This window comes from Melospiza georgiana, chromosome 12 (assembly GCF_028018845.1).
Source record: "Melospiza georgiana isolate bMelGeo1 chromosome 12, bMelGeo1.pri, whole genome shotgun sequence".
NCBI classification, from domain to species: Eukaryota; Metazoa; Chordata; class Aves; order Passeriformes; family Passerellidae; genus Melospiza; species Melospiza georgiana.
In genome coordinates this window covers 19,812,518-19,840,468 of record NC_080441.1, presented here as the reverse complement: position 1 = coordinate 19,840,468, position 27,951 = coordinate 19,812,518, and the positions used below count along the sequence as shown (strand labels likewise).

At 43.6% G+C, this 27,951-nt stretch overlaps 1 long non-coding RNA gene across 8 annotated transcripts; it reads right to left on the bottom strand.

Moving 5' to 3' along the window:
* Positions 1 to 1,633: 1,633 nt before the first annotated feature.
* Positions 1,634 to 27,907, bottom strand: LOC131088686 (uncharacterized). Of its 8 annotated transcripts, none has more exons than XR_009115138.1 (10): positions 27,785 to 27,907; positions 13,374 to 13,442; positions 11,951 to 12,108; positions 7,827 to 11,623; positions 7,448 to 7,559; positions 6,359 to 6,492; positions 5,625 to 5,734; positions 4,880 to 5,054; positions 2,631 to 3,227; positions 1,634 to 2,035 (listed from the first exon to the last, which is right to left on the bottom strand). It is a non-coding gene; the product is annotated as an uncharacterized LOC131088686 (long non-coding RNA). The 8 variants fall into 8 exon arrangements; XR_009115143.1 differs by lacking the exon at positions 13,374 to 13,442 and adding an exon at positions 4,294 to 4,400; XR_009115139.1 differs by lacking the exon at positions 13,374 to 13,442 and having other exon boundaries at positions 7,827 to 7,912; positions 9,264 to 11,623; positions 27,785 to 27,903.
* Positions 27,908 to 27,951: the final 44 nt, after the last annotated feature.

Here is a 27,951-nt window from a genome sequence, read left to right as displayed (position 1 = left end):
AGTCTTACTGGAATTACTTTGTCAGCTCTGATGAACAAACTTAAAGTTTTAACCCATTACAGTTCAGCTTTTTGTCTGAACTCACCTCGGTTCAGAAATTTCGGCCAGATTGGGCTCTTCAACTACACTCAGCTCATTTAGGCTACACTCATCTAGATTCGGCCATTTGGCCGAGCTCAGCTACATTCGGCTCGCAGATTCCCTAATGGCAGCTCCTAAGGAATTCTTCGTAACACAAATAACAGACTCTAAAAGGCTTGCGGGTTTTTGAAGAAATATTACCGCGCCTGAGTGGGTCGCAGCTGGTGAGAGAGAGACGGTGAATCTTTTTTCTTGAATCAGAAGGCTGAATTTATTAATATAAGATATAATACATTATAGTTATACTAAAAAGAATAAGGAGAGAGGTTTGCAGAGCAGCTAGGCTAGGCTAAGAATAGATAGAAAAGAATCTATAACAAAGTTGTGTTCAAGGACTCAGTCCCCTAGCTTGCACTGGTGATTGGCCCTTAATTATAAACATAGAACATTAACCAATCACCAATCAAAATAGGTGCTCCTGTTGCATTCCCCAGCAGCTGATAATAATTGTTTACCTTGTCTTTGGAGGCCTCTGGCCTCCCGAAGACACAGAAATCTGAAAGAAAGGATTTCTGTGGAGAAATGTCTGCGACAAAGAAATATAATTTTAACTCAACTCTCAGGACAGAGCTGGTGGCTCCTTTAGGACAAGAATATTTACATGTAGAAGCAATGCCCTCATTTGCATCTTGTTTTTATTTAACCCCCCCAAAATTCCATATCACAAGCAATGCGCAGTTCTGGTTTTTCCCCCCGTACACTATTTGTGCAAAGGACCTCGGGAACAGCACACAGTCGTGATTCAATTGAAGAAATCCTGTTTTGCATTTCAAAGGTTCTGCTTCCGGCACTGCGTGTTTGCAGACCTGGACTGCCATGCTCAACTACCCTCATGGCAACATTCAAGAACAAAGTATCCCAATAAAACTCACCTATAATCACTGAGCAGAAAATACTTTGGGGTTTAGTTCCATCTCTCAGATGTTCCTAGTGGAGGTAAGATGGGGTTTTGTTGCACACTGCAGCAAAAGCAGTGATGGATCAGGGCTTCTTTTATTTTTTCTTTTCTTAATTAAAAAAAAAGGGTGATAAAAATAAGCCAGGTCTGGTATAAGTGTCTTGAAGTGCCGTTAAAGCCTTTTTAACCCAAGAAGACCATCCTGATTCCCAAGCCCAGTCTTCTATTCATACTGGTTTTGGTATCATTAAATCAACCAGATTCTCCAAGAAATCATCATGACTAAACCTCTGTCTCCTCATTCTTTGCACTTATACCCCATTGCATGAAGCTCTGCAACCATTTTTTCCCATCCTGTATTAGAGAGAGGATGAATATTAAGGGCACACACAGACACAAACAGTCTTTCTGGTTTTCAAAAAGATAAAAATGCGTGTAATAAAAATTACTTAAGTAATATTGTCTCTCAAACTGTTCAAGAAAAGGGAAATTGGAGCTTTAATGTCCCACTGAGAGATGTTGAATAAAATCTTCCCCCTGAGTTTGCACACAGGAATAAAATACTGATTTTTATGACTGTAATATTGTCTCTCAAACTGTTCAAGAAAAGGGAAATTGGAGCTTTAATGTCCCACTGAGAGATGTTGAATAAAATCTTCCCCCTGAGTTTGCACACAGGAATAAAATACTGATTTTTATGACCAGACAAGGTAGGTCTGTATGAGAGCAGCTCAGGAGGCTTTCACAGCTCACGGTGATGAGGGCAGAGCACAGAAGAACATTAAAGATGAATGTTAGTCCCCTGAATTAATGCCCTGATGTAGACAAATTTTTTTGCTAAGAGACATAACAGTTTCTTTCCTTTGTTTCTGAGTCTCCAAGTCACTCTGTAATTTGCAACCTCCACCAATCTGACACAGGTAAGTGACATATCCGGGTCCTGTGCTCCAAGCCACATGTCCCCGATGTGAAGGGAAGTCAGGAATACAGAAGCAGCTGTGGAAGAAAGATAAGGAAAAAATCAGAACATATATTCTTCTATTTCCCCACAGTATTACCAAGTCAAGCTGCTTGGTCCCTCCAGGATTATGTTTTAAAAGAGTTCTCTAACTCTATTCCTAACTGAAAAATCTGGAGTGGCTTTGCCCATGCAAAGCCAATGATCCTACTCACAAGAAGAAACAAACCAGTTTCCTGTTAAATAAAGCAGTTTGAAATCTGACCTGTCAGATGCTCTCACTGACCAGCAATAGGGATCAGCATCCAGGCCCATGTGGACTTGGTTTTTTTGCTGACTATTTTCCCTCTTGGAATTATTTTTCTTTTGTACCTTTTGTTCCATTTTAGTCCCTGAAAGGGAAGTTTCTTAGAGGGTGTGGGAGTGTTGTAGTATCAGAAAACCTCCCAGTGTGACCACGCTCTTTGCTGCCCACCCTTGCCCTCATCCCACCAAAGACAGCTTCTGTTTAGGGCAGCCATGAGCCTGGGTGGATATGGGAGAACTGATTTAATGGATTAAAAAAGCCATGGAATCTCCTAATTTCTCCCACCACTGCCTCATAACATGAGTGATAAGAACAAGACAAGTCACCTGTCTTGTGCACATCCTCTTCCACCATTGCTGATAGGCACAGAGATTTCACAAGCTTGTGGAAGGTGCTGGACAGGACCTGCTCCTCCATGAGCTGGAGCTTGATGGAACTGAGCCCACCAAGCTGCCTGGAGAGCCCGGATGAGGTGCTGCTGGCCTGGCAGAGCCGGGTGTAAAGCTTGAAAAGGTCGTTCCTCAGTCTCATCCCTGAGCATCTTCCGCACAGCTGTTGGGTGTGGTAGGACGCGGTTCCGCAGCCACCTCAGCACTGGTGACATGTCCTGCTCCCCGAGGGGGCTCTGCTCAGCCAGGGACCTCACCAGCTACTCAGTGAAGGCATGAGTGGATGCACAGGTGATAGCCACTGCCTCACCCCCACCTTCACTGGCTCTGAGGGTCTCCCCTCTCTGTGTGGAGGGTGGTGCTGGGAAAAGAGGGTCCCAATGGGCAAGTATGGAATTCAGATGGTCTCTGCTTTCTCCAGCTCAGACCCTTCCATGTCTGCAGCAGTGTCATCTTCTCCCACCTTGTTCCATTTCCAAGTGTGACCATACACAGGAGATGAGGCTTGAGGTTTGTTCTTGCCCTTAATATTTTCTGTAAGAAGATAACCACCACCAAATCAAACATCAGATACTCCAAAGGATTTTCCTGGTACAAAACTGCGCAAATAAGGTGCTTTCCTGTGTTGATTCAGTTGTTACAATGGCAAGTACCAGCCTCGTTAAGCAGCCTCATGGAGCCTGGTGTTTCAAAGGGGCTCCAGGAGCTCCCAGGGACTCCAGGCTGGAACCCTGCTCCAAACTGGATGGCTCAGCCTGGAGATGAGAGAAGCTCCTGAAGCCTGGAGCAACACAACCCACACATGCAGTAAGTTACAGGCATCACTCCAAAAAGTCTCTTTAGGTCTTTCTGAGGAGTTCTGAAGGGTGAAAAAACTGTAAAGGGTGAAAAAACTGTAGAAAAGCTAAAGCTTTTACAGAATCCCTTAAATATATGATACTTTCTTAACGATACAGAACATTTAAACAAACATTTAAACAAAAGCTTTAATGTGCACCAAAAGCAGCTGCTGCAAAAAAAAAAAAAAAAAAACAGCGTTGTTTTAGGACCTCCCACTCCCAAGTTCCTTATACTTTTATACTTTTTGTTCACAGAGAGAACAAGAGAAGTCACACAAGTCCTGGCTTTTTTTCCTTTCTTCAAAACTGGTGACAACAACAGACGTCAACTATTAACTTCTGCTTGCTTTATGTATTTATTGTTTTTACTTACACATTGCTTTCAGATTCCCAGCCAGAATGATTCACAGAATGACTCACACCTTTGAGCGCAAAGCCTCCAGGCACTGCTTTTTCTCTTAAGATTTCATTTAAAAAACTCTTTTTCAAACCCTGACTCGAGATTTGCCACTAAGTTTCATTTTAAAACTCTTTCCCTTCATAAATTGTGTTTCTCCAAAGCTTCCAAATTGTTTCAAGGTTTGAAATAACCACAAGGAAGATCTGAAAAATGCCTTTCCATTTCCTTTCTTCCTCCCTCAAGGAACATCAGTCTGACAGAAGGCATTAGGACTACTTCCAGAGAAGTTTGCCTCACTTGAACTGCTGGTCTTTAACAGCTACAACAAAATACGTCTTCCTTGAAGTATTTCAGCACTTACTGAGCAATTCTTTGTTTTGGTACTTCTGAGCCAGGGCCTGCAGGTTGTTCTGCAGCTGCAGGTCTTTGCTGACAAGACTCCACTTGTGCAGCAGCAGCAGCTCCCTGCTGGAGAGGACACTGTCATTTACCGTGAAACACCTCATCTCACTAAAAGCCTCCACAACAACAGCACAGTATTCCAGCACAGAGATGAGGGTGCCAAACAACTCAGTCAGCTTGGCCAGATCTACGTTAGTCCTGTCAAAACACAAGTGCCATGCATGCTAATTCATCAGTACTGCTCTTAATCCCTACTGTCAGAATGGCCAGGAATTAAGGACGAAGGACTTGACAACAACTGTGCATCACATTTTACTTTATTCCCCATGTATTCAAACACATAAATCCTCCTGTCAAAGAAATCTCATCCAAATTCACTACTCAACACACAAACTGAAGGTGAAAAGAGCCATCCATCTATCAGAGATAAATCTTAATAAAGATTTCTTTTTTCTTAATAAAGAAAACTTAATAAAGTTCAAACTGGGCAGAGGATGAAATGCAAACTGACTAAAACAAAAAAAAAAAGAAAATAAAGGACTTACCAAATATGTTTGATTAACGTGACCAAAACACATAGAAATTCATTTACAAGCTTATTAAGAAGAAGTTTGCTGTTCTTCTGGGATTGATTCTTGTTTTCTCTTGTCTCTTAAATTTATTACCCATAGAGTATGGAGTAAGGAAATAATTTTATTTATCACCTTGTTCTCCAGAAACCTGAAAAACAAAACAAAACAAAAAAGAAAAAAGAAAACCACATTTGAAAGGCAGATCCTCACCAGCAGCTGGTCCATCACCTACAGGGGACCGTACTCTAGTGCACTTTTGGTGCACTTGCCTGAACCTGTCAGGGCACTCTATGAATGCAGAAGAGATGTTTTTGTGAGGGAGAGGCAAGGCAAGGAGGAATGTTCTAGACAGTTCAAATCCATTACTGTGCTGCTTCCTGTGCAACAGGTCCTGTGACAGGATGTGAACAGAGAGTGCTTGAAATTTAAAAGGTAAAAACACCAGCACAAGGTGCCATTTTGCTTTTTCAATTTTTCAAGGAAGTGATTTCCAAATCGCAAAGCCCCCCCACCATCCTCCCTCCTACCACAACCTGAGAGCATCTTGCTTCTGTTTTCAAAACCACAAGGAACACCTCAGAGTTCAGCAAGTTCTGCCAGTACAGCCCTTGGTGCCCCTATTTCCATGTCTGTCACCTTTGCTTTTATCCTCAGCCACATAATTCTTCTACTGTGGACAGGAAAACTGTTCCCATTTCTCCTGTACTTCTCTGGTTACCTTTTCTCTAAGCTGTTCATGACCCATGTGAGGAGGCTGTGATCCTCTATCAGCTCATAGGCAGCTCGGGCGACACAGGCAGCACTTTGCAGTATCTCCAGAATACGACACTGAAACAGAAAATGTAACTTGTTCTTTTATAGTCAGGATCTAATTATCTAACTTAAAATTAGCAAATTGGCTGCTATCTGATCAACTTCAAAGTAAAATAAACACCACCTCTTCTCAGCAGCTCCAGGGAAGGAAAAATATTTTCCCTTCAAAGCTTCATACCACAGGTGCTGCTCTTACAAGAAGTATTCAGGTAGCAAGACAATTTTATCTTTTTGTCCAAGGTTTTGATACCTGAAATACTCAGGGTGGATGCTCCCAAACCTGAGAGCTCTTGGCATGTGAGTTTTCCTCCTGCTGAAGCACTGTTCAGGTAACAAATGCACTGGCTGGGGAATAGAGACCCCAAAAAAAGAAAAAGGACTGTAGCAGCAAAACCATGGCACCCACATGAGGCTCCATGATGGCAGGAACCTGTTCCAGTTTCAGGGGATAAGGATGGGACTGGTTTAGACACAAGCAATTATTTCCCCCTCCACACATACACAAAACCAACAAGGAACAGATTTTCAACAGGGCCAAGGCAGAGTCGGCTGTTCCTTTCTGTTTTGTACTTGAGATCTCGAAGCCATGCAAACCTTTGTAGTTTGGAGTTTTTTGGAACTTTCTTTTTAAATTCTTACCTGGGAGCCCTTGTCACACAAAGGAGTGTTGAGAAAGGATAGAATGACCCAGAAAACCCTCTGGTAGTCATAAAGCTCATAGCAATATTTGTCACGCAGCCCTTCTCCAAGAAATCTGAGAATCCACTCGTGCTCTGTTTTGTACGGGAAGCCACAAAGAAAAATACCACCATCAGACATTTCCAAAGAATACCTGCTCCTAAGAGCACAAAACCCTGGTTCCTTCTGAGTGCCAGCTCAGGGCTTACCACAGCTTGTTCTGGACTGCTCGTTTTCCATTCCTATCAAATTCCTATCAAATCACTAACATCCATCAGGAACAGTCAGTCTGAAGCCCAAACATGCAGTGGAAATAGAATTTTAGAAGTTGCTGTTTCTAAAATACTTCAGTTGAACTCAAAGTTGTGGGATTCACATTCTCTGAACCCGAGAGAAGCAGTGAGAGAAGCAGAGAAAAGAATGATCAAAACAATTCTTATCTCATTTGCTGCTGCTGTGTTGTGCTAAAGTAGAATGCAATATGGAGATTGTTTACCCAAAGTGATGGTGCTTTGTTTCCTTGGCCTATCAGGTCCAAGCATACGTCCAAACTATCGGTCAGCAGACAGTCACAAGATTTTGTTGAGTGCTTGTGCAGTTTCAGTTTAGATGTAGTGTAATATAGTATAAAAAACATGGTACTTTTTTCCTCATGGTAATATAGTATAAAAAACATGGTAGTTTTTCCTCAGGTCCAAATACTGTCGTGACAGAAGGAATCTGTTTACCTTTATGTACATGTGCTCATGTGCCCCTCTGTAAAAAGAAAAAGTTGGCACCATGGGGGACAATGCTCCCAACCCACAACCATGCGCGACAATCCGTGGAAGCTGTAGCGAGCGTGCAGTGTTTCAAGATAGGAGAACAGTCCAGCAACTGCAGAAGGCCTTTGCTCTGAGACTCACTCAATTGCTGCACAGCTTCCCCTTCTCTTCCCCAGAACGAAAAGCTCAATCAAGAGTGCACGAGCACAAAGCAGGTGAGGAGATCAACACTCCCCAAGGCTCTGTTTTTCACCCCAGAAGTGACACATGCAGCAAGTTCCAGTACCTGGCTTCAGGATCTGCTGTGCCACACGATCAATGTAGAGGGTCAGGGAGAAGGTGGACCTGAGGTTTGGCTGCCTGATTCTGTCCTGCACAGCATCCAAGAAATGCAGCAACTGTAAGAGACCAGGGAGAGAAGCTTGAAGCACAGCCCAAATGAACACAACAGGAGCACCAAGACATCAATCAGCTTCCAGGATATTTCATGCGCCATACAGGTAGGAGCCCTAATTCAGCAAACCTGAGGGTTTGGCGCTGTCAGGATCAAAACACCCAGAAACCTGTGTAAAAGAACCCGAACCAAAGCTGGCTAAAAGCAGCCCCTGGCGATGACTCCTTAAACAACTTGTTCATGAGGAGGCAGGGAGTGATCCAATACTCACCAGCCCATCCGGCCAAGGTCAGAGCTCTCTGCCCGCTGAAGATACAGCAAGCAGCAGGGACCTTTCTCCCACTCTCCAGCACAGACCTGTGAAGCCAGAGAGAAGTTTATAGAGTAGAAATAACCAGAATACGCTCTCTGCTTCCATACACTCTCTGATCGATATTCCAAAGGAAAGCCCCTATGGATCAGAAGCAATCACCTCTCATTTTTCCTCTAGAATCATCACTGCTTTGCCTTTCTGTGCAAGTGTTTCTTTCCATGTCCATCCATCCCCAGAGCACATTTAATCCATCTTTTCTTCCTAGGTGCAGCTCTCCAGCACAAATGCCACTTCTCACAGACACAAAGCAAACAGTCATCTGTGACAGGTTTTGGCTTGGAAAGTAAAAACCTTAGTGCAACTGGCTACATTATTAAAACGCATGGGTGGTCATAGATGGAAAGCTTTTCAGGAGAGAAAAGAGCTGTTTCAATAGCACACTTCTATACACCTTCAGAAAAATCAGAATTAATAGCAACTCCTAAGACCCCTGACGAGGAATCCAGCCCTCCCGGGGACACCCAATGCAGCAGACATGGGAAAACGACGGACAAAGTCAAGCTTGGAGTGAAAAAAAGAGAACATAAATACAGTAGCCTGTAAAAAGCCTTCACACAGCAATAGTGGGGACCAGTCTCATCTACTCCATCCTTGCTTTTTGTGATGACATGAATATGAAATAAAAACACATGAAACACAAGGAAGACCTAGGATGTACCAGGTGTTCATTTTGGCAGCGTGAATGACAAATGTCTGTCCATGCACTACCAGCCAGCCCCGTTTCAACCCATCCTTAGCCCAAGCCTTCCTCGCCTCCCGTTTCCCAGCGCTCTGCTCAGGGCTTTGGAGCTCACGCTCTCTCCTCCCGCAGCAGCATGGCACCATTTACAGACCCCGCCCCGCGCCCTTCCCTCGCTCGGCAGCCACGTCCTTCCCCCGCCCCCCGGCACCCAGCGGCGAGGGGCAGGGCGCTGGCTCGAGGGCTGCAGTACTGCTCTCTGTCCAAAAGGCGGCAGCACTGTCGCCGGCCACAGCAGGAGGCTGCCGCCTCGCCTTGAGGGAGGGGAGGCAAAAAAGAACAGGGGATCGCCTTCGAAAAATCCTCAAAAATAAATGCCCCAAAAAAACCCGCACAAAAACTAAAACCTCATTAAACTAATGATTGTTGATCATCTGGCTGAATCTATGACATGTACCAGAAGTGAAATTTCCCCCCATTCACCTCAGTTTTTTCACCTTCTCATCCAACAGCCTGAGCCTCTTTGAGGCTGCTGTCAAACGCCTTGCCTTGAAAGCTAGAAGTGTTTCAGTTCACTGCTAAGAAACATGGAAAACAGCTCAAGTCAATTTCAGAATTGCCCTGAGCAGAGCCGGTGTTTCAGTACCCGAAATTACCATTGCCAATATGCGCAAGAATCACCATCTTATTAGGCAAACATTTGAAATACGGTAGCAGCTTCATCTTCTTGTCATTGCAGTCCTTGGAAGTTTTGCTATTTACTGAAACGGGAAACAGATCAAACATGAGAAGCTTAAGAATCCAAGCTCACTGGCCATTGTGTAAATAGCACTTGATGAATTCAAGGTACCATTGTAACATACAGAATGGCTCTATGCAAGAAAATGGACGTGTCGTCTTTCACGGGGGCAGAAAACCTTTCTACCGCGTGAACTCTGGGAGTAATCCATCATGCCTCAGTGAGCTGCGGCTGTTCAGAGAGCTGCACGATGGGTCTCTGTGCCCATGGCACTCTCAGGGCTCAAGGGAGCACATACTCCCTGCCTTACAGACACGCAGCTAAAGCCCACCAAAAACGCAGTTCTCCAGACAGCTTAGTGAAACCAGCTAGGAGTTCCCAGCATCACGCTGGGCACTTCTGTCCACAGATGGCTTTGCTTTTAATGAATCCAGAACAGAGCTGCATTTTTCTAGTCTTTAGCTCTACTAAGATATTTTATTTAACATGGCGAGAAAAAATTTGTTTCGACAATGATAAGTAACAGAGGAGATAATGTGCCTTTTGCTGCTATCTTCTTTTGCTGCTCCAATTTGCTTGCTTTGCTATCACTTTCTGTCAAAGAAACGCTAGCAAAATACCTCCTCAAGTCTTGCTGTGAAGACAGACAGGTAGAGAAACTTTGAACCTTTACAAGACCCTTGTAGCACATGTCTTGGTGAATTTCTATGCAGATCCTTTCTTCCAGCAGGACTTTTTTGCACTATTAATGCACATAGAACTTGTTATAAATTATCAAATCACCAGCCAAATTTATCAAAAATTTAACAATAATTTATTGGTCGATTACCAAAAAAAAAAATAGAATTTCGTGCAACCTCCACAATCAAGACAGCATCAGCCCGGCATCAGACGCTGGGTGAGACCAAAGAGTCAACCAACAAAGTGGCAGTGTCTCCTCAGAGGTCCACACCAAAGCCTTCCACGGTACAGCTTGTATACAGTTTATTCTGCCTGAGGCATGGATGACCACACCTTTCTATTCATTTCTTCGAATGCAAATCCATTTCTTTAGACAGACCCGGGTTTGCAGACATGAAGTCTGGAAGCAGGCAGAGCTGGTTTTCATATGTAATATCTTGATATCGGTTCCTGTAAGCCCATCATGGTATGTCCATGTCTTGTGAAACTCCTGGAGTTATGAGCCAGGAAGGCCTCCATGTTTATCTCCCAGGTGCAGAGTCTAAGGAAATCACCGATAATGGGCCAAGGCAGTCCTATTCAGACGTAAAGCCAGCTTGATACAATCTTGGTGTTGCCCAGAAATAGTTATAATTTGAATAGGACACTGCTTCTTGGCTGGGGAGGTTAGTTTGTCTGTTTCATTTAAAATGTCTATTCTATTACATTTACCACATTCTATAACTACATACATTTCCTTATACAGCATGAATTAACTCTCATATTTCACAAACTGAATCCAGTACAAAAGCAGTGACTAGAGGAACCGTTCTCTTTTCATTTGAATGGTGATAAAAATGCATATCAAATAAAAGCATTTTAGAACAGCAGGAAAATTTTCTATGTAGCTATCAAATCATAAAAAGATGTATATTTACATTTTGGGTTCTTTTCGGCATTTACAAGAATTCCAGACAAAAACACAGCTTAGTAAACCGCAAATCTAAATTACAGTATCTTGAACAGTAACATGAGGATGGCAAGAGGAAGAAAACCAAACAGGAAACCAAAGGAAGCCAGAAATAAGGCACAACCTCTCCTCCTTTTCTGCTTACTACAGTACCTTAGAAGTACCTTCAAGTGTTGTTACAGACACATAAGTAGAAAACTGTGCCAAGAACAATTGTGGAAAACTGTGGAAAGTCGTGCTATCCCCACAGAAACATAGGGTTTGCTTTCACGACGATTAAATCTGCATGCAATGCGTACAGTAAGGGTATGTTTTGTATATTCAAAAACAATTTAAAACTATTTCCAAATTGAAGGGACTGCTTTTTAGTTGTTTTGAATTACTTGGCTAAATATGGTGCATGTTAAAATACTGCAGACATGTGGTTCATTTTAGAGTTGCCAACTGCGACAGTTCTAGAAGTTGCTGATCTACCTCGAATTCAGCTGCCTCACCTTCCCACAGTCCTTCTCTACTTAGCCAAAGTAATGGGCCTCAGCCCAAGGCCTTCCTTTTGTAAGCTTCTAGCTATATGCAGCAGCAAACCACTACTTTCTTCTGTGCCAAGACTTTAGGTAGATGATTTGCATCTGCCCTTCCAGTGAAACCTAATGGGGAGAGAAAAGCCTCTCAGAGATGTTCAGTCATTCCATTTTCTAGACAGGCCAAATCCAAAGAAAAGCAAGCTATGGGATTGTGTACTTGCTCTTACAAAACACCTGCTGCCCTCTGACAATCAACTAGCAGAAAACCAGCAAAATGAGACTTGAGGCAAACAACCCTTTGAAGTGAATAATGGCATGATAAATAAAGACAACACTTTCCACGCTTGGAAATGTCAGCAAAGGCTGAACTAATGGGGAAAGGGTAAAAGAATCCCAAGAAAAACATGACCAAAGATTAAAACAATTCCAAGAAAAACATAGGCAACTAACCTGTTGAAGCCTTCAGGAAATCAGTGGCCGCTGATTTACATAGGCCATTCAAGTTAATTGACCCGTGCACCTTCCACTCCTTTTTCACCTGTCAACCTGTCAGCATCACAGGGTGAAGTGTGACCATGGAATCACAATTCCTTGGATTCTGTTCTTAGCTTTAGGAGAGAAGTAGAGCAGCTGAAGTACCTGTTACTGATGTGATACCCAGGAACACAGAGTTGACACATTTCATTCAAGTCCAATCACAAATAGTAACCCTAAGAGGATAGGATTGGCCTCTTTTCATGACGTTTTTCTTGTTTTACAGCCTGCTCTGATTCTGGTGAAACTTTTTCATTAGCTTCTCTCTAAAAAGGAGAAAGTCCAATTAAATTTCCCTCCCTACTGGTGCAGGTTTACCATTCAGTTTTTCGAGCCTAAAAATGGAATTGGAACTAGCATGAATTACTGTGTTTTAAGTGTCTGGTCTGTTCAGACAATCTCAGGTTGATAAAAGCCTAAATGCTACTGGCTAAAGAATACTCTGTTTCCCCCCAGGACTGCATGCATGCGATTTAATCTAACTTTTTGTAACCATCTCCAGTAATACAAAATCCAGTCATACAAAAAAGGCACAGATAGGAGGAAGAATTATTGGACCATTTAGGGAAGCAACCTTCTCACCTTCTTTTGGAGTGAGCATAATCTGCTAGCTGAAGTAACAAACTTGAGGACAGAAATCTCCCTACTACTGAGAAGTTGCTGACAAGGGAACCACCTAAACTCTGTGACTTTCCCCTTTCCATTCATTGGTCAAGCCTAGCAGCCTAAAATTTATGGGGTCAAAGACAAATGCTAATCTAGTCAGAAGTCTATGAAAGGTCCAAAAAGAATTGGAGTTCTTCTTAGACAATGGAAATGGAGCCAGAGCTACCAATCTGCTTACTTGCAACATATCCCTAAAAGTCATTCCCTTCTATTCATAACTAATGTATAGCCACCAGTACAATCAAGAAAAGATGAAACTTTCCCCCTTCTTCTTCTTGAACCAGCCAGACCCTTTCCATCATATTTTCTACCAAGCAGCTCACCAATTTCATGTTGCATGGAATAACACAAAGCAATATAATAATGACTACTACTAATAACAAAGCTCCCTTTATGGTATCTTTCAACCATCCAGTTCTTCTCCATCCCTCAAACCATTCATCCAAACCCTAGTCATTCCCAGTCAATTTCTTCATGTTATTTTGTCGTTGTTTGAGTTTCCTGTGAATGGCTGCAGAATGGTCAGAGAGGTTCATACAACACATTCCTTCAAATTCCTCATACTTGTGCCCATGCGCCAACAACAACAAATCTATAGCAGCTCTATTTTGCAGTGTGCCATGTCTAATGCTATCTACACCAGTGAACGTCTGATTTAAAATAGTGAAGTTACCTTTAGTTGTTGGACTGTCCAGCATTCCAACTTATTTAAGCGTAGCCAAAGCTTGAGCAGCAGCAACACCTGTAGTAAGGGATGATTTATGCTGGAGCGCCTCAAAACTCTACACAATTGTCACAATCAGGTCTTAAGCTTGTGATTGCTCTTTCAGTTATCTTGCTATGTCCTGCCCTCCAAGTAGTCTGATTCAGCATTTCATGCATGCTAGCAGAAAACATGTTTAGTCTTCCTAAGTAACAAGGACCATCAAACAAATCACTTGGAATTGTGGGTCATGCCCTATCCTCACACATTAAAAAGACACCTGGTGGAAGCTTTCTTACAGTCACATTTGCACCAGCACTTCCAGGATAAGTCCAATTGTGGCAATATTTGGTCACTTTCTGATACCATGGAGAATTGGGATTGAGGATGACAGTATTATTTTTGGGTCATGGGACTAGGACATTGCTCATATAAGTTGATTGTGGGTTTAAAAAGTGGTTGAAAAACAGGCAATAATTTTCAGGTACTCGTCCTAACAAATCTAATTATTGGAGCTATAGTCCGCTTTCATTCTGTGATTGTGTTATAATACTGGCTTGGATGCCCTCGCCGTTTGCCTTAATCCCTAATCTTTAGCATATGTCCAATTTTGTAACACCACTGGCTATGTTACACCAGTGATCCTTCACGTTTGGTTTATTTGCTTCCAACTCCTACCCATTTTGCAAACCCAATAAGGTTACTTATTGGGATGCCAATTAAACATGTGTGGAAACATCTCCTGGCATGGTTAAGGATAAACAAAAGAAATCCACCCCAGTAGCATTGGCCCAAGTAAGACACATATTCTGTCAATGCTATCTGGACTACAGATGTTGCCACATATCACAAGGAACAGAGAGAAACCTCCAAAAACCCACATAACTAATTTAAGGCTATTCTTCATCCTTAACATCAGCAAAGAACCCTTCCCCTATGAGATTAGGGAAAAAATCCAAGCTGATTGTGCCTCTTGCTCTTTGTTCTCTTCTCCTATTCTGTCTCCTTTTGTTCTTCTCCTCCCACTTTCGGTTTGTTTGTTCCCACTGCTCAGGTCTAACTCCCCATATCCCAGGAATAAGTACTCCTTTTCTGCATTCAATGGCCTTGATCTTATTCTCTCTCTCCTTTTTCTTGAGCTCCAAAGCCCGTTATGACGAGAATTCATTATGTCCTTTTATTTCCCACTTATGGCTAGTGAAGTAATAGGAGAAATTCTTAGTTATAGAAACTGTTACTAATCAACACAGACTGTTGCTCAGCCAAAGCTATGTTAAATTCCTGAAGCCAGAGCAAGAGAACAGAGACTTCATAGAATTAGGAAGAGTTTCTATTTCTTTCTTTTGTATAGCAAAAGGGAGAGTGCATATTAGAGTGGGGCATAGAGTAGGTGATTCGGGAAGTCTGTACTGTCTGTTTACCTCAGCCAATGGGGCAAAGAAGAACGCGATGCAGTGGGAAACTTAGGATAAAAAGGGGGCTGCATCCCTCAACCACTTGAAAGACCCCATGGGAAATCGCCCATGGCCTCTGCACTTATTCCAATAAAGTTATGGGACTCCTCTGTCTCTTTTTGGGATAAAAACTTCTGCCATCAGGGATTAATTTTCCTAAGAAAATGAGCACTCATCTGGGATCCTCATCTCACGGCAGTGAGTGGGAGCCCAAGGCACCCCTCAGCCAGCTTTGGTGATCAGTTCCCTTTGGTGCCAGCCAGTACTGGGCAATTGGCTGAGTACCCAACAGTGTCCACTCGAGACAGGCAAATAGTGGACTAGAAGGTCCATAAAGAGTCTACAGGGAAGGACCACTGAAAATGTCACCAATCAGTAGGATTTTTGGAGAGCAGCCCTGAGAGGGCACCCATAGAGGGTTGCATAGGTAAAGCCAGCAACGGGTCCTGGCAAAAGGGATGATGATCCAGAAAGATCTCTGAAGAATACCTTGAAAGAATGTTGAGATAGTTTGCACCTTCTCCCTTTAATTACCTTCAGGTAATTAAAGATAATCCATGCCCAAGGAGCAATAAGGGGAGTTGAGAAGGGGTCTTCGCAACAGGGGACAGACGGTGCTGGTATGTTGGGAAACAATTGGTTGAAGTGGAATGCAGAGGAATATGGTTAAGGCAAGTAGTAGCAGAAGGCATTTATCATCAAAATTTGCCAGCTGATTCAGCTGCAGGTTCTTTGTATCCCCAGCTTCCAGGGAAAACAAGGAAGTCAGGATGAAGTGGTGTTTATGGTGGGAAGCGGCAGGACCAGGAATGGAAGTGTGGGACTGTGAGCATGAGCTTGGGGCTCGCAGGGAGGTGCAGGCCAGGGCTGGGGTTGTGGGGCAGCCAGGGCTCAGCTCCAGGCAATACCTGGACAATAAATAAATAGACACTTTAATCTTGACATCTTAATCTTAATATTGTCCAGTACCTGGACAATAAATAAAAAGACACCTTAATCTTGATACTAAAATCCTCTTATAACAACTATAAAAAAACCTCTTATTCCCTATAACACATAAAAACCATTTTAAAAAGAAATCAATTTAATATCAAACAAAAACCTCCATATAAAAATAAACAAATATTAAAATAACTATAATCCTATAAGAAATTAAACAAACAAAAAGTCCTATACACTGAAGAAAAGAAAAACTTTATTCCCAAAAATGAAATTAATTTTTAAAATAAATAATATAAACTTTTACTTTTAAATGACTCATCTTTAAAACAATAAGTTAACATAATCCATAAACTTGTTATATGCAGTAGAGATAATTCATGCTATAGAAATAGATATATGTATGTATAAAATATTAGTAAAGTCTAAACCCATGTTTGTGAAACCACCCTGTCCAGGAACAGAGTCCTATTCACATTATAACTGATTCCTGGACAGAGTTGAGATAAAATCAAACCCTGTTATGGTATAAACAGAGTAGCCCTGAGCCACGATGTCTGCAATCCTCCTGGTTGGGACTAGATATATTCATATGGTAACCAGTTCCCAGACAAGCTCTGGGACTATGCCAGACCCATTAACAGATGTAGGAGACAGGCTGGAGCCATCAGAGGGGATTTCCTCTGCACCTGGAAGATATCATCTGGAATTTCCTGGGTGATGATCAATGGGACATCTCAGGAAGCCCATGAGATCATGCACCTGGATTTGATGGAATCTCTGCTACTCAAGAGATGGCATCATCTACTACATGTGAATAGCTCTTCCTCTTGGGCACTCAGACATTCATCTCGGCTTTGGACACTTTCTTTGTCTGTTTCTACACATGTATGGATCCAACTTTACATGCAAAGAGAGACAAAGAATTATGTGGTCATCTCTGCCTCAGGCAGAATAAACTGCATATAAGCAGGCTGCTTGAAGCACTCGGTGTGTACCTTCCAGAGAAGGCTGTCTCTCAGTCAGCAGGATCCCAAGGGCACCCAGCAGCTGCACCCGGGGCTGTCTTGGCTGTGGTGGGTGTTATGAACAAAAACTCGGTTAATATTTTTTTATGAGAAAAAGTTTCAAAAAGGCAGCCAGACCACTGGCCCTGCCCAAGTTCTGTGTGTTTTGTTATTGTAATCACGGGTCGTTGTCGTTAATGGTTGTTTTTGTATTAGTAAAAGCCCTGGTTGGGGCGAGGTAATGGCCCTTCTCCTGGGTGGGGACCTTGCCCGAAGCTAAGTTTTACCTTTCTCAGAATAGGGAAGACACCTGAGAAGGTGGGGGGGGTTATGCAAAGTGACTCGCAAGACCAGAATGCTTTGTGGGACCCCCATCTCCAAACTCATGGAGAAACCCCAAAAACAACGAGCCACCTAAGAGTTGAGAGACTGGAGTGATGTCTGGACGTGAGGAACCGAGTGCTGAGCCTGCAGAGACGCGGAACACCTTCGGACCCTCTCGCCCTGACCATGAGAGACGACCCCGGCGGTGAGACCAGGCCGACTGAGTGGGAGGGGCACCATCTGACGGGGACATCACGCCGTAAAGGCTCCCACGAGGACTGGATTTCCCCCAGCTCTGCCCCTAGTGGACAGAGCTGCGCATATCCTCCTCCTCTGAGTCGCCTTGGGAGAGACGACGGACGCTGCAGACCCGTCGAGCCGCCCAATCCCGAGCTGATCACTTTTTAATAAAGGCATTGCGCAGGAGAAGAAGTCTCCTGGCCCTGTTTATTTCAGCTGGGGACTCGTCCGGGATAGCCACACCGCAAGAGGACTCAGGACTGGCCATCTTGGATCTTCAGAGGACAGCTGGCTACCAGGACCAGAGGGACCGGCTCAGGACAGCAACGCAGAGGAGCACCGGAGCACCGGACTGGTGAGAAACTCGGTGGCGGGAGCGGGAGACGTGCGCATGTGTGTGTGAGTGAGACGAGGGCCGGCAGCCGGACCTTCGAAGCGAGAGTGGACCCCTCAGTACTGCGGTTCCGTCTTTTCGCGAGAAAAGCGGCCAGGAACAGGGGGAAGCACGTGGAATTAGTGTGAGTGAGTCGTCTCCCAAGGGGGAATAAAGGGCCCCCCCACTCCGGGCGTGCGGAGTGAATTACTGTGTATGAGTGGCACGCACCCCAAAGTCCTGACAAAGGGAGGTCAGGCACTTTTGTAAGTCTCGAGAAGGATTCGAGTAAGATTTGTCAGTCCCGAGAAGGATTCGGGTGGTTCACAAGCCCTGCAGGCAAAGTAAGTCCTGACAAAGGAGTCAGGCACAAACCCCAGCAAAGGAGGCTGCGGTTTGCTTTTAAGTCCTGATACGGTGAAGCCTAAAAATTGGCAGGTTAGGCAAACTAAAAATCAGGCAGTTGTTTCTCCTGACTGAGGGTGTCAGGCACGACCCGGATTCTTGGCCGTGGCTTCGTGTGTTTAAGTCCCGATAGATGTAAGACCTGACGCTGGGAAGTTGGGCAATCAAGAGATTGGGCAGTTGTTTCAGTATAAAGTCCTGAGCATCAGGCAGTAAATTTGAAGTTCAGTGGAGGAGGCTGGAGCTCCTCAAGGAAGGTTTTTTTTGAAATTCCTGGTCAGTAGAGGCACCTTCGGGATTTTTTTTATTGAGACTTGAAAAATGGGATGTTGTAGTAGTAAAAAGACTGGCAAGAGACTGAGGGATATACCTCCTAGTAGTCCCTTAGGAGAACTGTTAGTAAAATGGGATTCTATAGAGGCCACGGAGGGATTAGATAAAGTGAAAATGATCCATTATTGTATGGAAGCGTGGCCAGAATTAGAGTTGCAAGGAGGATGGCCTTGGTGTGGGACAAAGGATAAGTGGATGTGCCAACAATTAAATAATTATCTGACAGCTCGAGGGGATACTGATCCTGAGCAATTATTGTATGTGGCTTGCTGGTTAAAGAGTGCTGTTGGGGATGAAGGGGTGCGAATTTGTAAGGTACAGAGGAAGAAAGAGGGGAATGAAGGAGGGGATGATAGAACTAGTAAAAGATGGGACTCCCTGGATTATTTGCCTCCTTCTGCCCCTCCACTTTATAATCCTCTTCTTCAAGCACCTCAAATGGCAGGTCCGGTTCCTCCCCCGGCTGCCATCTCATTACCACCTGCTCAAACTCCTCCTTCTACCTCTTCAGCTTCTGCTATGATGAACCCAGTATCTCCTCCAGTTCCTTCTGCACCACCACAAGTGCCTACTCCACCTGCTGCATTCTCCACCCCTTCTCCAGCTCCGATTAATATCTACTCAGGTCCCTCTCCCCCTCCTATTGCTGTCCCTTTACCTCTTTCTACCTGGGACACAAATGCCTCCTCGCCCAGTAGACAGCTATCAGCAAATACACCTGCTGATGGGCAGGAAGTTCAGGGTAACCCAGAGAACCCTCAAAGTAGTTTGGCATCTGAAGATGGGCCATAATGTAGCACCAGATCCAAGACCTCCAAGGCAGAGAGACTCTTTCCCCTCAGAGAGGTTCCTATGGGAGGAATAGCGGGAGGTGTTGGCTTTGTGAATGCTCCCCTAACTGCTTCTGAGGTGAGAGGATTCAAGAAAGAGTTGGGGCATTTAGTTGAGGACCCAGTGGGCATAGCCAACCAAGTGGATCAATTTCTAGGTCCAAATATCTACACTTGGGGGGAGATGAATTCCATCCTGAGTATATTATTTTCCCCAGAAGAGGTCCAGATGATAAGGGCGGCTGGCATAAAAATTTGGGAGAAAGATAACAGTCCAGGACCCCAGGTGCCAACAGGTGAACAGAAATTGCCACTAACGGAGCCCAACTGGAACCCTAATCAGGAGGAGGGGAGGAAGGCCATGAGGGAATATAGGTCTTTGATAATACGGGGGATCAAAGAGTCAGTTCCCAAAGGAACTAATACCCAATTGGCATATGAGGGTACACAGGAGAAGGATGAAGCTCCTGCTGCCTGGCTTAATCGCCTAAGGCGGAACTTTCAGTTGTACTCTAGAATAGACCCAGACACCCTGGAAGGTCAAATGCTACTAAAAGTCCAATTTGTTACCAAATCTTGGCCTGATATACGGAGAAAACTGGAAAAGATGGAAGATTGGCAGGAGAAGGACATTAATGAGTTATTAAAGGAGGCATTGAAGGTGTATTTAAGGAGGGAGGAAGAAAAAGTAAAGGCCAAGGCTAAGATCATGGTTGCAGTAGCTAGAGAAAGTGCAGGGTGGGCGGGTCCACCACCAGGAGGAGGCAGAGGTAGGCCAGTACTGACCGGTGCACGAAGGGTTGAGAGACCTCAAGAAGTCCCTTTGAGAGGACGACAGTGTTATTACTGTGGGGAGGCAGGACACATCAGGAGGTTTTGTAAAAAGCTCAGTCTCGATGAGGCAATAGCCAAGGAACAAGACAATTTAGGAAGGATTCTTAAGGGGGAGGACTAGGGGTGTCAAGGGCTTTTTACTATAGGGGACCCGATGAAACATCTAGAAGGGCCCTTGGTAAATTTTGAAGTGGGACCCCTAAATGAGGAATTTAAATTTTTGGTTGATACAGGGGCAGATAAGTCCTGTCTCAACAAAATACCACAAGGTATGGAAATTGGGAGACAATTTTGTGAAATATATGCCCTGAAAAGGGGACTGGACTAACTGGAGGGGGACCGGGGAACCATTTATACGGACTCCCAATATGCATATGGGACAGTTCATACATTTGGGAAAATATGGGAGGAACGTGGGTATTTAAGTTCAAAGGGAAAGAGCTTAGCCCATGAGAACCTAGTCCGATCAGTACTAGAGGCCCTACAAAAACCTATAGAAATAGCAGTGGTCCATATGAAGGGGCACCAAAGAGGAGACAGTTTAGAAGTTAAAGGAAACCGACTGGCTGATCAGATAGCCAAAGAAGCAGCTCTAGAACCAGGGGACCCAGTAAAAATTTTGAAGACAAAAACGACACCTGAAAAAGGGGAGGAACCTATATTTAGTGAAGAAGAATTAGAAGCAATAAAAGATTTAAAGTTATATCAAGGACAACAGGGAGAGTGGTTAACCTCAGATGGACGGGTGTTTTTGAATAAAGCACTGGCTCGGACAGTGCTAACAGAACTACATAAATAACTCACTGGGGAGTCCAAGGACTATGTGATCATTTCCTAAGAAATAACCTATGCATCGGGGTATATAGCCTGGCTAAAGCTGTTACCAGAGGGTGTATCATTTGTCAAAAAGTGAACCAGAAAGTTATGAGAAAAGTAGCACCTGGAGGAAGGGAATTAGCCTTGAGACCCTTCCAAAGCATACAGATAGATTTCACTGAAATGCCCCCAGTGCAAGGATACAGATATTTACTGGTTATAGTTGATCATCTCACACACTGGGTAGAAGCCTTCCCGACCAGGAGGGAAACAGCTCAAGTCGTGGCAAAAGCAATCCTCGAGAATATTATCCCCAGATATGGTATTGTGAACACCATAGACTCAGACCGAGGTCCACATTTTGTGTCCCAAACATTACAAAATATAATTGAGGCGTTAGGAATGAAATGGAGGTTGCATACTCCGTGGCACCCCCAGAGTTCTGGGAGGGTGGAGCGAATGAACAAAACTCTCAAAAATGTATTAACTAAATTGATTGAGGAAACAAAGATGAATTGGCTGAAGTGTTTGCCCCTAGCGCTATTGCGCATCAGAACAAGACCTCGGGCTGACATAAGAATTTCACCTTATGAAATGATGTTTGGGCTGCCATTCTTGTTAACACCTTATAGCACAGGAGACTATCTGGAAGGGGAAGAAGCTACCAGAAAGTATTTAGAAATAATTGGAAGAATTCTGGAGGGACTTAGAAAGAAAGGATACCTTCCTCAAACTTCCCCTCTCGACACAAAAGTTCACAACATTAGTCCAGGAGATTGGGTTTTGATAAAATCATGGACTACGGGAACATTAATGCCTAAATTTGAAGGCCCCTTCCAGGTGCTCCTGATCACAAATTCAGCTGTGCAGACCAAAGAAAAAGGTTGGACTCATATCACAAGAATAAAAGGGCCAGTCTCACCCCCAGGTACGGGACTGGATCCAACATCAGCTTCCCCCTCTGGCATTGGACCAGAGTCTACATCACTCTCACCCCCCGGCGCTGGACAAGATTCATCTGCTTCACAAGTTAATTCACCTGAGTATACTGTGATTTAAAGATGACTCTCAGAAGGAAGAGTCAAAAAGACTGAACTGTGTGGAAAAAAAAAAAATTGGTATCAGAGTTCTAATATTGCTTAAAATGTTTTAAGACTGTTCTGTGTAAACTATGTTGGTAAAAAGTTTAAGACTGTAAATAAGTAATTCTAGTTAAGTTCCCCAATTTATTTCTAAAGACTCCAGGTTAATCCTCTACAGAACACTCCCCTGGGAGGGGAAACCAAAATTGGCAGGGAACAGACCAAGAGAGGTTTAACCAGAGAAGCGGGTAGAAGGGACTCTGAAGAGCTTGGAAGCTTTTCCTCAGTAAAATTCCCCAAGAGGCAAGGCCGGGTGGGCAGGCTGTGTGAGATGACCCATACCGAACTCTTGGGAAGGGTAGTGCTGATGGCTCTGATTGCTGGTGGTGCTCAGGGGAGCCCAGCTGAGCCGTGCAATGAATGCTACCAACCCCTCTGTGAGGAGGAAGTGAGCTCCTTGTCGAGAGTCCACATCAGTTCTAACCCTGATTGTGTTAACCTCTCCCAATTGGTCTTTTATCAAAAAAATAAGAGAGTGAATTGGATAGTATACAATACTGCCACTTTTAGGCAGCCACTCCTAGGAGAGTGCCCTATAGGGGAAGCCTGGTTGTGCTTTGAATGGGATGCTGCTGAAACAAGCTCAGCAGATCTAGTAAAGGGCAAAGAAATGGTGAAGATGGTAAGAAAAATTGTTTGTTACAAGTATTTATATGAGTGTACTGGAAAAGAGATAAACCCCTTTAGGAACACATTTCAGGGGAGCCTTAAACCCCTAGATTTGATCTTGTCTGGCAGCTGCACGGCTGGAGTGATAAAACCAATTTTCTTGTTGCCCAAAGAAACTGGATCAAGTTTGGGAGTTCCTATATATAATTTGGGAGAAATTAAACAGAACAGGCACAGTGAAATAGAAATTGAGAAAATCCAAAATTGTAAAAGCCAAATTCGGATCCCAATATCTATGTTAAACAAAGTTATTCGGCTCCAGGCAGTATTAAAAATAAAGAATTCAATTATTAGGAACATTTCAAACGAAATAAAAAGGTTAGCATGTGTAAATAATGAAGATCAAACTCCTACACTTGATCCCAGTGGGTGGGAGAACCTGGAGATTTTCAAAAAGGATGTGTGGGAAAAGGTAGTTTTTCTCGCTGTGTGTGTACTTGGAGGATTGCTATTTTTACTATGCTTATTTATCTGTTTCAGTAAAATAGTGTTTGCCGTGAAGAAACCAAGGAAAGTAACAAGGTTAAGTAACCGTAATTACCAAAGTGCACAAGAGATTTATAGTAGATTCAAAACAAAAATCGGGAGTTGATGCGAGCTTAGAGTTTAAGCTCGATCAAAGAAAAAGAGGGGGGACTGTTATGAACAAAAACTCGGTTAATATTTTTTTATGAGAAAAAGTTTCAAAAAGGCAGCCAGACCACTGGCCCTGCCCAAGTTCTGTGTGTTTTGTTATTGTAATCACGGGTCGTTGTCGTTAATGGTTGTTTTTGTATTAGTAAAAGCCCTGGTTGGGGCGAGGTAATGGCCCTTCTCCTGGGTGGGGACCTTGCCCGAAGCTAAGTTTTACCTTTCTCAGAATAGGGAAGACACCTGAGAAGGTGGGGGGGGTTATGCAAAGTGACTCGCAAGACCAGAATGCTTTGTGGGACCCCCATCTCCAAACTCATGGAGAAACCCCAAAAACAACGAGCCACCTAAGAGTTGAGAGACTGGAGTGATGTCTGGACGTGAGGAACCGAGTGCTGAGCCTGCAGAGACGCGGAACACCTTCGGACCCTCTCGCCCTGACCATGAGAGACGACCCCGGCGGTGAGACCAGGCCGACTGAGTGGGAGGGGCACCATCTGACGGGGACATCACGCCGTAAAGGCTCCCACGAGGACTGGATTTCCCCCAGCTCTGCCCCTAGTGGACAGAGCTGCGCATATCCTCCTCCTCTGAGTCGCCTTGGGAGAGACGACGGACGCTGCAGACCCGTCGAGCCGCCCAATCCCGAGCTGATCACTTTTTAATAAAGGCATTGCGCAGGAGAAGAAGTCTCCTGGCCCTGTTTATTTCAGTGGGATTTCAAATTTTCTATTTTTGTTAATTGACTGAATAAATTCTTGTTGAATTTTTCTATAAATTTGGCTACCGATTTGATCGTTTATAACAAACTCAACTATTAAAAAAACTTATTAAAAAACTTCACAATTACAGATTTCCTCAGGTGGGTACTATTCATAAAAAACCCACAAAACCCCTATTTTTTCTTATCGAGGTCTCCATAATATTAACAAAAGAGTCTTCTCTCACTAAGTAAACTAAAAAAAAAAAAATATTCTATAACAAAGAAAGTTACAAAAATAAGAAAAGTATTCTAAAAATTTCAGTGTAAATCTTATTACTCTTTCTTTAAATTACTATTAATAAATTTTTCTTTATACCCTTTTAAAATTTTAAACCTACTTTACCTTTCTCCTAATCCGATTTCACAACAAAAAACGAATATATTAGTTGAAATAAACACGGGCAGGAGACCTTTGTCCTTTTCAATCCCCTATTAGAAGCAATTAGCTCGGGTGGGGAGAACCAATGGGTCTGCGCTCACACCGCCGCTGCTCCCAGGAGTGACTCCGAGAAGGAAAAGTGCAGCTTTGTCCACTGATCTGTGGGCAGAGCTGGAGGCTCTGTCCTCAGGAGAGCATCGGGAAATTCCTTTGCTTTTCAGTCCAACATTAGAGGTCCTCTGTCTAGCCGACGTCTTTTTAGGTTAGGGTGAGGGGTAAAAAGGGTCTTGGTGGCCACTAGATTCTGTTCCTCACACCTAGACATTGCTTTGATTCATCAATTTTGTGTTGGCTCGTTGTTTTAGGGGTTTTTGGCTAGGTTTTGTGAGGGGTCCCTCCCGTTGCATACTGGATCCCATGTCATGTCGACTCGATGTCCCTTCACTGTCTGGGTGTCATCCTCCAGGAAGCAGCAGGGTGTCACTCAACAAAAGGGGGAATTCTTATCCATCAACGACACTTAACGAAAACGACAGGTGATTACAGTAACAAACAATTAGAACTCCACTCTGGCAGCAACTGGCCCAAACTGTTAACTCTGCAACCTTTTTTAAAAAATGGGCGGCTTTATCTACCCATAACATTAGTAATTAACCAACTACAAACCCACCACACTCTTTAATACATGCAAAAAACGCCACTCACGTTTGTTAAAATTTTAGAAGTTTAATTGTTATGAACAAAAACTCGGTTAATATTTTTTTTTTATGAGAAAAAGTTTCAAAAAGGCAGCCAGACCACTGGCCCTGCCCAAGTTCTGTGTGTTTTGTTATTGTAATCACGGGTCGTTGTCGTTAATGGTTGTTTTTGTATTAGTAAAAGCCCTGGTTGGGGCGAGGTAATGGCCCTTCTCCTGGGTGGGGACCTTGCGTGAAGCTAAGTTTTACCTTTCTCAGAATAGGGAAGACACCTGAGAAGGTGGGGGGGGTTATGCAAAGTGACTCGCAAGACCAGAATGCTTTGTGGGACCCCCATCTCCAAACTCATGGAGAAACCCCAAAAACAACAAGCCACCTAAGAGTTGAGAGACTGGAGTGATGTCTGGACGTGAGGAACCAAGTGCTGGGCCTGCAGAGATGCGGGAAACCTTCATCGTTCCTCACCCTGTCCTCGAGATCCCCCGGGCCAGGACTGGGGGGTCTGGAGACCCGGACCGAGGCACCATCTGACGGGGACATCACGCCATAAAGGCTCCCACGAGGACTGGATCTCCCCCAGCCCTGCCCCTGGTGGACAGAGCTGCGCATATCCTCCTCCTCTGAGTCGCCTTGGGAGAGACGACGGACGCTGCAGACCCGTCGAGCCGCCCAATCCTGAGCTGATCACTTTTTAATAAAGGCATTACACAGGAGAAGAAGTCTCCTGGCCATGTTTATTTCATTAATAGTAATGAAAATAGTAATAAAAATTAGGAGAATAAGAAACAATCAAAAGCAAAGAATTACGGACGTCCGGGCGCCTGGCACTCTGCCACAAAGCACACCTTGCTAACAATATATTACCCGTTAAAGCAATAGCCTATTGCATATTCATGTATCTCACACATGAGTCAAGCATTCCTTTCACACTAGGGTATTTCTGCTTAATTTTAGCTTCCTCCCCCCATCTTGTAAACCAGTCTTCTTGGTTCCTCAAAGTCTGAGCTTTCCCGATAAGGAAGCAATAACTGTTCTCTTGGAATTTTGGTCTGTTTGCTGTTATCTCTATCCAGATAGGATAATGCGAAGGATTTCTTGATTATCTTTTTCATTCTTTCAGCTAGTTACAAAAAATATCTTACATAGTTTCTATTTTAATATTATGCTATAGTCTAAGAACTTTTCACACTATTTAAAAGAGATTAATAGAGCACTACTTAAAGGAGATTAATACAGCATAACTTTCCAACATAACACATATTCATTTTAATATTTGCAAAGAGCCAATATTATAATATGTATCTATAACAATATATTACCTAAAAAATCTCAAAATTAGCAAAATCTCAAATTAGCAAACCAAAACCACGACACAAAATTAATATTTCTACCCAATTTCAAATTAAACCACCACATAGCCCTGCACGCTAAAGAACTTCTAATATGTGTACTTGGAACAGAATTGTTCTTCTATAACAGCATAAATGAAAACTCATTATATACATGAAAATTTGAGAGAGTGAGACCAGCTTACCACATATAAGACACATACTGCATAATTACAAATCAAAAGCCAATCTGGGATTTTGACAGACAGCATTTAACTACATACAACTATATCAAAACAAGACCAATTACAAAATAACCAGGTTGTCCTTAAAGAGTTAAGAATCTTACTACTGCCAACAGGCTCTGAAGTTATTTTCCATTAAAATCCTTAGTTGCAGACTTAGATCAGATCTTTCCCCTGCTGTGGGAGGCAAAATATTTGCAGATAACCAAGATGGCCAAAATCCATACGTGAAGTATAAAGAATAGATTTATTCCATCACCACGCTGGCAAAACTTTAGGCATAGACACTACTAACCTTGTTCTATCTTAGCAAGGGCAAAAACTGCATGCAACAGGCCTGTGCCCTGCTTTAATGCAACATTAGGCCTGGCACAGGCACACCGCTTCACAGGGCTGTGATTTTACAATCTCTAAGCTTCATTATCCCTCTCTCCCCACCTCCCACCCAACACAAGTAGGCTTAAGCATATGGGGGAAATGCACTTAAGTCTTTAACATCCTGTTATTTCTTTGAGTGAATTCCATTTCTCTTAGCTGAGAGAAAACAACCTAAAGCAAACACAAATACCTAAAATTTCCACACTGAATAATTTTAGGATCTCTCAGGGACAAGGTTGGTCTTTGAGGGAAAACAATTGCAGAAACAACTTTGTCGTCAGCAATCCATTTTTAACCTTGTCCTCCCAACACTTGCCCCATAGTGAAACACTTTTAATGTTGAATAGCAAATTAATAGCAATACCAAACCCAGCATACCCTGTACAGGTGTATCTGATTGTAATCTTAGAAAGCTTTTTCTAATATTTTTATAGAATTAGCCTTCCTTTCATTAACATCACGAAAATTACTTTCAAAGGAATCACTTACTGCTTTTCTGGACTGCTATTTTGTAAACAAGCCCAGCAGAGGTACAACAGCCATAAAGAGCAACATCCAAGAAAATGTTTGCATACTGCACATCTGAAGCAGTACCTTCAGTTCTCGCCGCAGCTCCCCTCCTCTGCTCCCCATGCACTGCGCGGGCAGAGGCCGAGAGCGTGTCGCGACAGTGTCCCGAGCGCGGAGCGGCGGCACTCGGCCTCGCCCCGAACTCCAACTCCCAGTAGGCAGCGGGGCGCGCGCCCCCGGAAACGGACGGA